This window comes from Microcaecilia unicolor, chromosome 3, assembly GCF_901765095.1.
Source record: "Microcaecilia unicolor chromosome 3, aMicUni1.1, whole genome shotgun sequence".
Classification (NCBI taxonomy): Eukaryota; Metazoa; Chordata; class Amphibia; order Gymnophiona; family Siphonopidae; genus Microcaecilia; species Microcaecilia unicolor.
In genome coordinates, this window is record NC_044033.1 from 303,143,322 (window position 1) to 303,155,659 (window position 12,338).

The following is a 12,338-nucleotide window of genomic DNA, read 5'->3' on the forward strand; positions in this document are numbered from 1 at the left end:
CAAAAAAGGAGGTAGGATGTTTGAGGAGGTGAGGTGTGTGGGGGGGTTTGGGTTGCTGGATAGGGTAGGGGAATGTTCACTTTCTCTTTCTATTGCAGGTCTAAAGGGAGAATCCTATTGGGTGGGGTACGAAGCTGGAGGGGCAAGGTCAGGGTGGGTGGAAGGCAGGTGATGTGGGGGAGGAGGAAGCTGTGGGGCTGGAGCTTGGGGGAGGGAGGGTTTTTTTTGTGTGTGTGGGGTGTCTTCCGTCCACCATCCATTGGCCAGAAGTGGTTTCCAGTTTCTTAGTGATTAAATGAGTTTGGATTTAAAGTTCTTGACATATAATGTCAAGGGCTTGAATTCTCCTCAAAAGTGCCAAAAGCTTTTCAAAGAAATTCTGTTTCACAAACCCCATGTTGTGTTTCTCCAAGAGACTCATTTGAGGAGGGATCATGAGAAGTTCCTGGCCCATAAGCAGTATTCTCATGTTTTCTTTGCATCAGACGTTAATGCATCTAAGAAGCGAGGGGTAGCTATCTTGTTCCACTCTTCCCTTCAGATCCAGACCAGGTGGGATCCTATGGGGAGATTTTTGGTGCTTCACGTTCTGCTGACCAATTTGGCTTTTTCCCTAGTTGCTGTATATGCCCCTAATGATAATCAGGGTGCATTCTTCACTAGGCTTGGCAGAATTGTGCAGTCTGATCCCTATGGTAAATTGGTTCGCGGGGGTGATTTCAACACCCTGTTTGACCCAGCCGTGGATAAGTCAGGTATGGTCTCGGCGAGTGATGTTAAAAATGCTAAGGCTTTGATAGACTTTGCTCAGACTTTGGGGGTGGGTGATATGTGGAGGCTGCATCATCAACGAGATTGGGATTATTCTTATTATTCTCATTCTCATGATTCTTATTCCCGCATAGATCATTTGCTCCTCGATATATCTCTGCTCCAGGGAAGTTGTGGGTCTGCTATTCGTTCCATCACTATTTCGGATCATGCCCCAACTTGGGTACAGTTTGCCTCTGGAGGTGAGTTTGAGAAAGATGGACCTTAAATGTCTCTTTGCTAAAAGATGAAAAAATTCTAGTGAAGTTTCGGTCACTTTTGAGGGAATACCTTGATAATAACTTGACTTTGGGTCCTCCCTTGGGGGTAGTTTGGGATGCTTTTAAGGCAGTTTCGAGGGGATTTTTTCTAAAGCATGCTAGTACTCAGTCTCGGATCAGGCGAAAGGAGGTAGCTGACTGTTGGAGTTATCTAGATTGGAAGATCTTCATAAGGTTTCGCATTCACGCTCTACCTTGCGTCAGATACAAGCTATACGATTAAGGTGAGAGAATATTTACTCAGAGCAGCTTCAGTTCGTTCAGAAACAGCAACAGCAAATGCATTACTTTTATCACAATAAACCTAGTTGGTTGTTGGCTCTTAAATTGCAGCAAAAAAGATTTGATCGCACTATCCTGAAGATTAGAGATAGTAAGTCTGCAGTGTTAACTCAGTCCAACTTGATCTGGCAGCGTTTCCAGTCATTCTACCAGTCTTTGTATAAGGTGGATGCTTCGATTTCAGCAGGAATGCCATTGGAGTTTTTCTGGCCTCTCTGCAGCTACTTGCCGTGTCTGAGGAGCAACGGGCAATGTTAGATGGGACCATCCGGGTAGACGAAGTTGTTAAAGTTATTAAGGATCTCCCACCTGGGAAGTCCCCGGTTTTAGATGGACTCCCAAATGATTTTTACAGGACATTTCGGGGTGAGCTTGCTCCACTTTTGGTTGAAATTCTCAATGGGGTACAGGAGGGTCAAGCTTTGCCGTCATCCATGATGGAAGCTTGGATTGCCGTGATTCCGAAGCCGGGCAAAGATATGCTGGAGTGTGCGTCCTACCGTCCGATTTCTATCTTAAACTCTGATGTTAAAATTCTTGCCAAAGTATTGGCGAATAGAATGACTAGGGTATTACCTGATTTAATTCATCCCGATCAAGTTGGATTTATTCCTCAAAGACAAGCAAAAGATAATGTCCGTAGGATGGTTAATTTGATGCATGTGGCTGCAAAGTCAAATGCCTCTTGGGGTTAGATGCTGAAAAGGCTTTTGACCGAGTACATTGGCCTTTTATGTTAAGTGTTATGGACCGGATGGGATTTGGTCTGGGATTCCGGGACTGGACTCAAGCCCTTTATCAGTCCCCTTGGGCCTATGTGCGTATCAATGAAGGTAATTCTTCTCTGTTTTCTTTATATAGGGGACGCGTCAAGGGTGCTCTCTATCTCCCATGGTATTTGCTTTGGTCATGGAACCTCTTGTGGTGGCGATTCGTTCTAATACTAATATTACGGGTCTGGTGATAGGGGATCAGGAATATAAGTTGGCGTTGTTTGCCGATGACATTTTGCTTTCCCTATCCAAACCATTAATCTCGTTGCCCAATTTAATAAAATTATTAGGGGAATATTCTTCTGTTTCGGGCTTTAAGCTTAATATGTCTAAATTGGAGGCCATGGCTAATGGTATCCCTAATCCCATTTTAAGTTCGTTAAAAGAATCCTTTCCTTTTTGTTGGGTATCTTGTGGTCTCAAGTATTTGGGGGTCTCTCTTCACTGAAAAGTTTTCAGAATTATTTGGGGTTAATTATCCCCCTCTCTTGAAGGAAATAAGTAAGGATTTAGAGAAGTTGAGGGTCTATTGATCTTTCATGGTTTGGTTGGATTGCTATGTTAAAGATGAATGTATTGCCCCGGTTGATGTACCTTTTTCAGATTCTCCCTCTTCACTTGTCGCGTAAATTTCTTTCAGGTATTCAAGATCGTTTTGTTTGCTTTATTTGGTCTAATAAGGGGGCGAGATTAGCTAGGACAGTGTTGTACAGTGTTAGATTTGTAGTCTGTTTATTCTGTTTTCTCACTAGATGGTGTATTGGTATTTTAAATCAAACTTGGGAGAATGAAGGAGCCCCACGTAACCTCAAACAAAAGGGAAACAAAGGCAATAAAACAGAAGAACCAGTCCAATAAAAGTGTAAAAAGCATTTACCTATCAACACGTCTTGTGGCACAAACAGAGGATTCGAAGGACTTGAGATAGCCGTGTTTTGGCAACCAGATCCTGCAGTCATGCAGTGCTTCTAGGTGTCACAAACTGTTTGAGCGATGGATAGATGTAAGCAGACAAATATAAATGGCACCTAGATTTTTGGGCTGGCTCCTAGATCTTAAGAAACGTTGTCAAGCCCTGCCCAAGGATCAGGTAACTATGACTTGGATTATTTTTCCAAATGTGCATCACTTTCTTATATTTGTCCACATTAAATTTCATCTGCCATTTGGATGCCCAGTCTTCCAATTTCCTAAGGTCTCTGCAGTTTTTCACAGTCTTGCATGCATATTGTTAACCTTGAATAGTTTTGTGTCATCTGCAAATTTAATAACCTCACTTGTTCTGATTTCCAGATCATTTATAAATATGTTAAATAGCATTGATCCTATACAGATCCTTGCGGTACTCCACTATTCACCCTCCTCCATTGAGAGAAATGACCATTTAACTGTAACCTCTGTTTTCTGTTCAGTAACCAATACCTAATCCACAGAAGAACATTGCCTTCTATCCCATGCCTCTTTAATTTTCTCATGAGGAACTTACTGCATCAACTGGCTCGCCTTCATCAACATATTTATTCACGCCTTTGAAGAAATGAAACAGACTGGTGAGGCAAGACTTCCCTTGGCTGAATCAATTCTGACTCTGTGCCATTGAACCATGTTTATCTATAATTTCCTTAGCATCCATCTGGACCGGCCCAGAATGCAACTGATGGGTTGTGCACGCCTTCCAGCAGGTGGAGACTGAAAACTCTGACTCTAGAGAGAGCCAATAAGAGCCCTGGCTAACTGTTAATATATTCAGTATTATCAGTCTCCAGCAGGTGGAAGGTGGTGAGCCCTTTCAGTGTCCCTCGCTCTACTCCTTTTTTTCTTTTAGTAGGTTATCTGGGAATTGATTAGGTTTATTCTGTGCCCCGGTGTTCCTTGTATTTTTGGGGACCGAGACCTGTGTGTGTGTGGGGGGGGGGGGGGGGGTCTTCTGAAGCCTCGGGGGGTCGCACTCGGGTGGCTGAGTCCCTTCCCCCCATCCTCCCTTGGTCTCCCTGCTTTTGCTTCCTTGCAGGTTGTTAGCTGGCCTCAGCCTCTTCAAGGGAAGAGTGTTTGATGGTTTTGAGAGAGGCAGCCATTTAAAAACAAAACAAAAACCCAACAAAACAGGGAATTAAATAGGTGCTAAAGAGCAAGACAGCTCTGTTCTCCGCTAGCTGCAACAGCTTCCTTCCCTGGGTTTTTGTTTGTGTTGAGGCACTCAGCTGTTTAAAAAAACAAACAAACTGCGCCAGCGCGTTCGAATCGCTGGCATGTCAGAGAAGCTCTGGCAGTGTTCAGTGTGCCTGCGGCTTCAGGGGTATGTAAATTTTGTACCACCGTCAAACGATGGGGAGGTCGGTCTGTCGAGATCTGTTCTGTCGTCAGCGCTGGTGGCCGCAATTCTCAGATTCGTGCGATTCGGAGGCAGCGCCGGTTTCTGTGTTGCCGGGAAACACCGCCACTTTACCTCGTGTTGCCGACGGAGCGACCTCTTTCACTGCAGTTTCAGAACATGCAGAGATGGCTTTATTTGTGCCCATGGGATTCTTGGGGGGGGGGGGGGTTCCCGCCAGAGTTTGTCTTGCAGATGTAGAGAACCTTTTTGCTGCACAAGACCAGTCCTCAGTCTGCTCCCCTAGAAGACTCTGGCAAAACTTTTTTATAGTCTTATTCCTGGGCCGACGCGGACGTCAACCCACATGTGAGAACAATCAGCCTGCTGTCCTCTGAGAATACCTGCTACAGATTAGTATCTTTGCTTTCGTGGGAGTTGCAGAGGGGGTCTTGAGTCCGGAGCTTCCTTGCAGTCTTACTCCCGTTCTGCCCAATGAAGGTGTCTAAGTCTAACCTCCTAGTTTTTGCAGGAGCTTGGCCAACACAGTTCTATTCCTTAGCGTATGCAGCAGATGAATCCAGGAACTGGTGGGTTGTGTCCATCTACTAGCAGGTGGAGATAAGAGATTGCAAAGCTGAAGGCAGTGATACCAGATAGCTAGCTCCTCCTTCACTTCAGTATATCTCTATCTGTAGCAGGGGCATTGCTAGGTGGGGGCATGGGCCCCCACAGATTTAGCCCTGGCCCCCCTGGTTTCACCCCCCCACCACATTCTACTGCCCCCTCCCGCCACCGCCGCCCTTCCCCCGCCATCAGGTACATTTGCTGGCAGGGGTCCCCAACTCCAGCCAGCCGAAGTTCTCTTCAGCACCAGTCTCTGAGTCCGGTGCGTTGCTCATCTGGATTCTGTTTCTGTGAGTCCTGACGTCCTGCAGGACATCAGGTCTCACAGAAACAGAATCCAGATCAGCGAACGCGCCAGACTTGGAGACCGGCGCTGAAGGGTACTTTGGCTGGCCCGGGTTGGGGGCCCATGCCAGCAAAACTATCTGGTGGCAGTGGGAGGGTCAAAAGGGACGGGGAGGGGGGCTAAAATGTGCCCCCTCACCTCGGGCTCTGGACCCCCCCCTCCCGCCGAAGTCTGGCTACGCCCCTGGCAGGTGGTAGACTGTCTCTGCAGCACCTGGATTCGTCTCTTGGGCCTGCTCCTGGGCCTTTTGGCCAGTTGAGCTTGGGGGGGGGGGGGGGGGTGTTTGTGCTCTGTGCCAACTTTAGGGGCATACCTGGTGGCCTGGTTCCCTGCCTCACCCCGTGATCCCTTTCCTCCCAGAGTTTGGACTGTAGCCTTCCTCACTAAAAAAAGGCAAACAAAAAAAAAAAACCTTTAGTCCACAACAGACTTCTACTTGTGTGTGTGTGTGTGTGTGTAGCCTGCTGAGCTGATTTGGTTGCAGGCTTGCCTGGCAGGTGCTGCTATCAGCGGGAAGTCTGGCTGCTTGTCTCCGGTGAGTACATTTTTTTTCTGCCAATGTGGGATGCATGGTATTGGCGGTGGAGGCCACCATTGGAGGCTTGTTTTCTGAGCAAGTGTTGGCGGCAGCGGGGACGTGTGTTGCTAGGTGCATAGAGGCACAGGCAGGCACCAAGGATTTTTTTTTCTCTCAAATGGAATTCCCGCTCTGAGGTGTTGGGTTCACGCACCATTTTCTTTGGCGGCTCCCGATGTGGCTCCCACTTTCCGGCTGTTGGCTGCATTGGCGGCTTCGCCTCTGCTATGGGGACCCCTTCAGGCTTTGTACCGACCTCTTCTGATTCGGGGGAATTGTTTTGTGCCCAGATTTCGTTGTCCTTTTTTCTCCATGTCCACTGGTTGAAGTGGCTTTTGCCCCTTCAGCATTTGTCTGTAGCCCGCCCCTTTTGAGGGTTTTTTTCGGGTACAGTAATGGCTTTGCTACCCTCTGCAGTAGATCCAGTGTTCCAGGAGAGGTGGCTGGGTGCCGTGTTGGAGGTGGGGTCATTGGGACCCCTCTCTGGTTCCCCCTCGATAGCTTCGGGCTCAGTGGAGTTTTTACACCCATCTCAGGTGGATGGGTTCTAGACTGCAAGGTTTTCCAGAAGGAATGCAATGGTGGTACTGTGGTGCGCCTTTTTTTTTTTACTGCTTTACCCTGTCAACATATTTATGTTTCAGCATTTTTATTGATGACAGTTCAAAATAAACACCTCCAGATAATATAAGTATACAGAGATTCAAATAAGAAATTGTACACAGCATATACAAACTTATATAGTCCATCATCAAAAATTTTTTTAAACATTTTTCTCCCCACCCCTCCCCTATCCTCTATGCTAATTTCAACAGTTTTTATTGATAATTTAACAGTTGTAATATGGTTTGTTTTTAAAGGTTAACATTTGGCATTTGGTAATATACGTCTTACTTTTATATATACAACCTGAACTGTTATCCTCAACGTTTTTATTCCCCTCCCTCACCTCTTCCCCCATGATAACCCAGAAGCTTATAGTTATCGTGAAACTAACAGTGCAATAAAGTGATTAAATCAACTGATGTTCCTTGTTGTGTGATAGGTATTATTGCTGTATCTGAATTAGGCTATTGGTCATTGTAATTCTATAAAGCTTGTTCAAAAGTGGACATTCCTTATAAACTTTCCCCCTTTCCCCTCTTCCCCCTATCCCTACCTCCCCCTCCCCTCCCCTCCCCTATGATCCAATAAAGTTTAACTGTGGTTGTTAGTCTATCAGTGTATATCCGCATCTCAAAGCGTGTTAAGTATTAGGCTCCGGCCTCTCTGAGACAATGTATCTATCATAGGTCCCCAGATTTTAAGAAAACATTTTTTTCGGCGACAGCTACCTTTTGCTTCTCTTGCTTCCCATGTCAGCAAGAGGTGTATCTGGTTGCGCCAATGCCAATATTCAGGGGGCCTATCTGACGTCCAGTTTTGTAAGATGCATTTTTTTGCTACTAAGCAGAGCTTACGACATAGCGACGTCTCGTCTGCCGTAAGGCCTCGAAATGCCCCTGGGCAGTCCAGTATTAATTGTAGGGGGGTGCCCACTATTTTCCGTGAGGTGGTGGAAGTAAAAAAAACCACTACTTTCCTCCAAAATGACCTCGCTTTTGTACATTCCCAAAATGCATGATAAAAGGAATTTTCAGCTAGCTTGCATTTCAAACAGGTTGGCGTGTCGATCCCTCCCATTCTAAAGAGCTGGAGCTGTGTAAAGTATGCTCTATGTATCACCCGGAATGCGCATTCTCTATACGTTGCACCACTGATCAATTTGGGGATGCTCCGAATATAGGCTGTTATAACCCAGTTAGCTAAATTTGCCCCCGTATCTGCCTCCCATCGTTCACGGAGCGACGACCATTCCCTATGTGTCGTCAGAGTCCACAGTTTTTTTTGGATTTGTGAGATCGAGGGAGCCTCATCTGATATGTCATCATAAAATTGTTTGACTTTTTCTCCCAATTGAAACTTTAGCGCTTCCTCATCTAAGGAGTGGACATAGTGTCTTACCTGACCATACCCAAAAGCATCCCCCCAGCCCCCACCCTCAGCTGGTATGAGTTGTCTGAGAGGTTTAATTTTCCCTTCCACGTCTAATAGTGTGGAAGACTAAACATGTGAGACCTCTAGCTGTCCATTGCTGAAAAACTGGATTATCCATACCCGGTGCGAACATCGGATTTCCTCTTATGGTCAACAATTCTGATATATGCGGTTTGCCCCCTATTTTCTTCCCCAAAATTTTCCATGCCTCTTGTAAGGGGAGCAATAGGATACTACTTCTAAAAGTCTTGGGTATCCAGGTAGTAGTGAGATGCAGCAAGGTGACTAAATTATAAGGACTAAAGTATGTTTTTTCCAACTGTAGTGGTGAGTGTGTGTTTGTGGAAAAGATCCAATCTCTCACCAGCCGTAACAAACTAGCTATATTGTAGTGTTGCAAGTTAGGCAAACCAAGACCGCCCTGTTGCCAGGCTCCCAGCAGAAACTGAATCTTGAGCTTAGCTTTTTTTTGTGCCCAACAAAACCGCCCCACTAGCTTATAAAAACGCTTGATGTCTTTCTGTAGTAATTTCAGCGGCAAAACTTGTAGCACATATAGCCACCTGAGCAGAATTACCATTCGTATAAGACAGACCCGACCTATCAATGGCACTGGAAGCAACCTCCACTTTGTCAATTGTTGTTCTGTTTGGCTTAACAGCTCGTTGACATTTATTCTATAGATGTCCTTCGTCTGCGAAGCCAAAAGAACTCCCAAATAGCGGAAGGGGCCTTCTGTCCATCTCAAAGGAAAATCATTTTTCCAAAGGGGTTTTGGTATGCAATGGAATTGCCAAGGCCTCAGATTTATCGAAATTTAATTTGAATCCTGAGTAATCCCCATACTCCTTAAATACTTCTATAAGATCTTCAAGTGACTGTTTGGGATTAGTAAGAATCACTAATAAATTATCTGCAAATGCTGCAATTTTAAATCCCATTGCTCCGACCGCAACTCCCCTAATGGATCTAGTTGAGATTATGTCTCGAATCAAGGGGTCTAGGTATAATGCGAATAGTAATGGGGAGAGAGGGCATCCCTGTCTGGTCCCTCTAGAGATCTCGAAGCTCACAGACCACCTCCCATTCACCAAGACTTTTGCTCGAGGCGAGGTATATAGGGCTTTAATTGCTTGCACAAACCAACCAGAGAAGCCATAATTATCCAAAACGGAGAACAAAAAAGGCCACTCCACGCGGTCAAATGCCTTTTCGGCATCAAAGCTGACCATCAGCGCTTGTTCTGAATTTCTCCTGAGTTGTTCTAGGGCCAATATGATACTTCGCATGTTCTTAGTTACGGAACGTCCCTGAACAAATCCCACTTGAGCTTCATGGATCAAATGCGGTAATACTTTTCCTAGCCTCTTAGCTAATATTTTTGCTAGCAATTTGACCTCATAATTTAATAGTTCAGGAGCCGACAAGAGAAGGAAAAATACTAGACTTAGTCCTTAGTGGTGCTCATGATCTAGTGCAGGGGGTAACGATACGAGGGCCGCTTGATAACAGTGATCATAATATGATCGGTTTTGATATTGGCATTGAAGGAAGTGAAACTAGGAAATCAAGTACGCTAGCGTTTAACTATAGAAAAGGTGATTACGACAAAATGAGAAAAATGGTGAAAAAAAGACTGAAAGGAGCAGCTCGCAGAGTAAAAAACTTGCATCAGGCGTGGATGCTGTTTAAAAACACCATCCTGGAGGTTCAGGACAAATATATTCCACGTATTAGAAAAAAGGGAAAAAAGACTAAACGTCAGCCGGCGTGGCTAAACAGTAAGATAAAGGAAATCATTAGAGCCAAAAAACAATCCTTCAGAAAGTGGAGAAGAGAACCAACTGAAAGTAACAGGATAGATCATAAGGAATGCCAAGCCAAATGCAAAGCGGAGATAAGGAGGGCAAAAAAGGACTTTGAGAAGAAATTAGCGTTGGAAGCAAAAATACATAGTAAAAATTTTTTAGATACATTAAAAGCAGGAAACCGGCCAAAGAGTCGGTTGGGCCGCTGGACGAAAATGGTGTTAAAGGGGCGATCAAGGAGGACAAAGCCGTAGCGGAGAAATTAAATGAATTCTTTGCTTCGGTCTTCACCGAGGAGGATTTGGGGGGGGGGACACCGGTGCCGGAAAGAATATTTGAAGCGGGGGAGTCGGAGAAACTAAACAAATTCTCTGTAACCTTGGAGGATGTAATGGGTCAGTTCAGCAAGCTGAAGAGTAGTAAATCACCGGGACCTGATGGTATTCATCCCAGAGTATTAATAGAACTAAAAAATGAACTTGCGGAGCTACTGTTAGAAATATGCAATCTGTCCCTAAAATCGAGTGTAGTACCGGAAGACTGGAGGGTAGCCAATGTTACTCCGATTTTTAAGAAGGGTTCCAGAGGAGATCCGGGAAATTATAGACCGGTGAGTCTGACGTCGGTGCCGGGCAAGATGGTGGAGGCTATTATTAAGAATAAAATTGCAGAGCATATACAAAAACATGGACTGATGAGACAAAGTCAGCACGGATTTAGTGAAGGGAAGTCTTGCCTCACCAATCTAATGCATTTTTTTTTTGAGGGGGTAAGCAAACATGTGGACAATGGGGAGCCGGTTGATATTGTATATCTGGATTTTCAGAAGGCGTTTGACAAAGTGCCGCACGAAAGACTCCTGAAGAAATTGCAGAGTCATGGAATCGGAGGTAGGGTATTATTATGGATTAAGAACTGGTTGAAAGATAGGAAGCAGAGAGTAGGATTGCGTGGCCAGTATTCTCAGTGGAGGAGGGTAGTTAGTGGGGTCCCGCAGGGGTCTGTGCTGGGTCCGTTGCTTTTTAATGTATTTATAAATGACCTAGAGATGGGAATAACTAGTGAGGTAATTAAATTCGCCGATGACACAAAATTATTCAGGGTCGTCAAGTCGCAGGAGGAATGTGAACGATTACAGGAGGACCTTGCGAGACTGGGAGAATGGGCGTGCAAGTGGCAGATGAAGTTCAATGTTGACAAGTGCAAAGTGATGCATGTGGGTAAGAGGAACCCGAATTATAGCTACGTCTTGCAAGGTTCCGCGTTAGGAGTTACGGATCAAGAAAGGGATCTGGGTGTCGTCGTCGATGATACGCTGAAATCTTCTGCTCAGTGTGCTGCTGCGGCTAGGAAAGCGAATAGAATGTTGGGTGTTATTAGGAAGGGTATGGAGTCCAGGTGTGCGGATGTTATAATGCCGTTGTATCGCTCCATGGTGCGACCTGCACCTGGAGTATTGTGTTCAGTACTGGTCTCCGTATCTCAAAAAAGATATAGTAGAATTGGAAAAGGTACAGCGAAGGGCGACGAAAATGATAGTGGGGATGGGACGACTTTCCTACGAAGAGAGGCTGAGAAGGCTAGGGCTTTTCAGCTTGGAGAAGAGACGGCTGAGGGGAGATATGATAGAAGTGTATAAAATAATGAGTGGAATGGATCGGGTGGATGTGAAGCGACTGTTCACGCTATCCAAAAATACTAGGACTAGAGGGCATGAGTTGAAGCTACAGTGTGGTAAATTTAAAACGAATCGGAGAAAATTTTTCTTCACCCAACGTGTAATTAGACTCTGGAATTCGTTGCCGGAGAACGTGGTACGGGCGGTTAGCTTGACGGAGTTTAAAAAGGGGTTAGATAGATTCCTAAAGGACAAGTCCATAGACCGCTATTAAATGGACTTGGAAAAATTCCGCATTTTTAGGTATAACTTGTCTGGAATGTTTTTACGTTTGGGAAGCGTGCCAGGTGCCCTTGACCTGGATTGGCCACTGTCGGTGACAGGATGCTGGGCTAGATGGACCTTTGATCTTTCCCAGTATGGCACTACTTATGTACTTATGTACTTATGTCTATATGAGGACACGAGTTGCTCATCACGTTTCGGCTTTGGCAACACTATTATCTGGGCTAAATTAAGGTGTTCCGGTATTCCCCCCACATTCCATGTCATTATTTTGATCATCTTACATGGTGTAAGTTCCCATTATCTTTAGATGGAAAAACTGTTTTTATGTGTGAGAGAAGCCATCCCAGCCTATGGCTCCCCTCCTTCTTATACTTTAATTGCCTCATTCGTCTGGGTACAATATCTATGATGGTACATCGTGCATGCTCAACAACCACAGTCATGTGTATAATCCCCTGCATTGCCCCTGTTCGTTGTCGGTTCCCCCCCCCCCCCTTTACCTTCCCTTCCCAAGTCCCCCCCTCCCCCCTCCCCCATCCTCCTCCATTCCCTCCTTCCAGGCGCTTCCTTGTATGAAGCC

At 45.4% G+C, this 12,338-nt stretch overlaps 1 protein-coding gene across 3 annotated transcripts in view; it reads left to right on the forward strand.

Moving 5' to 3' along the window:
- The window catches only part of DIP2B (disco interacting protein 2 homolog B), a 596,277-nt gene that overhangs the window by 33,071 nt on the left and 550,868 nt on the right, over positions 1 to 12,338 (forward strand). The window lies entirely within an intron of this gene.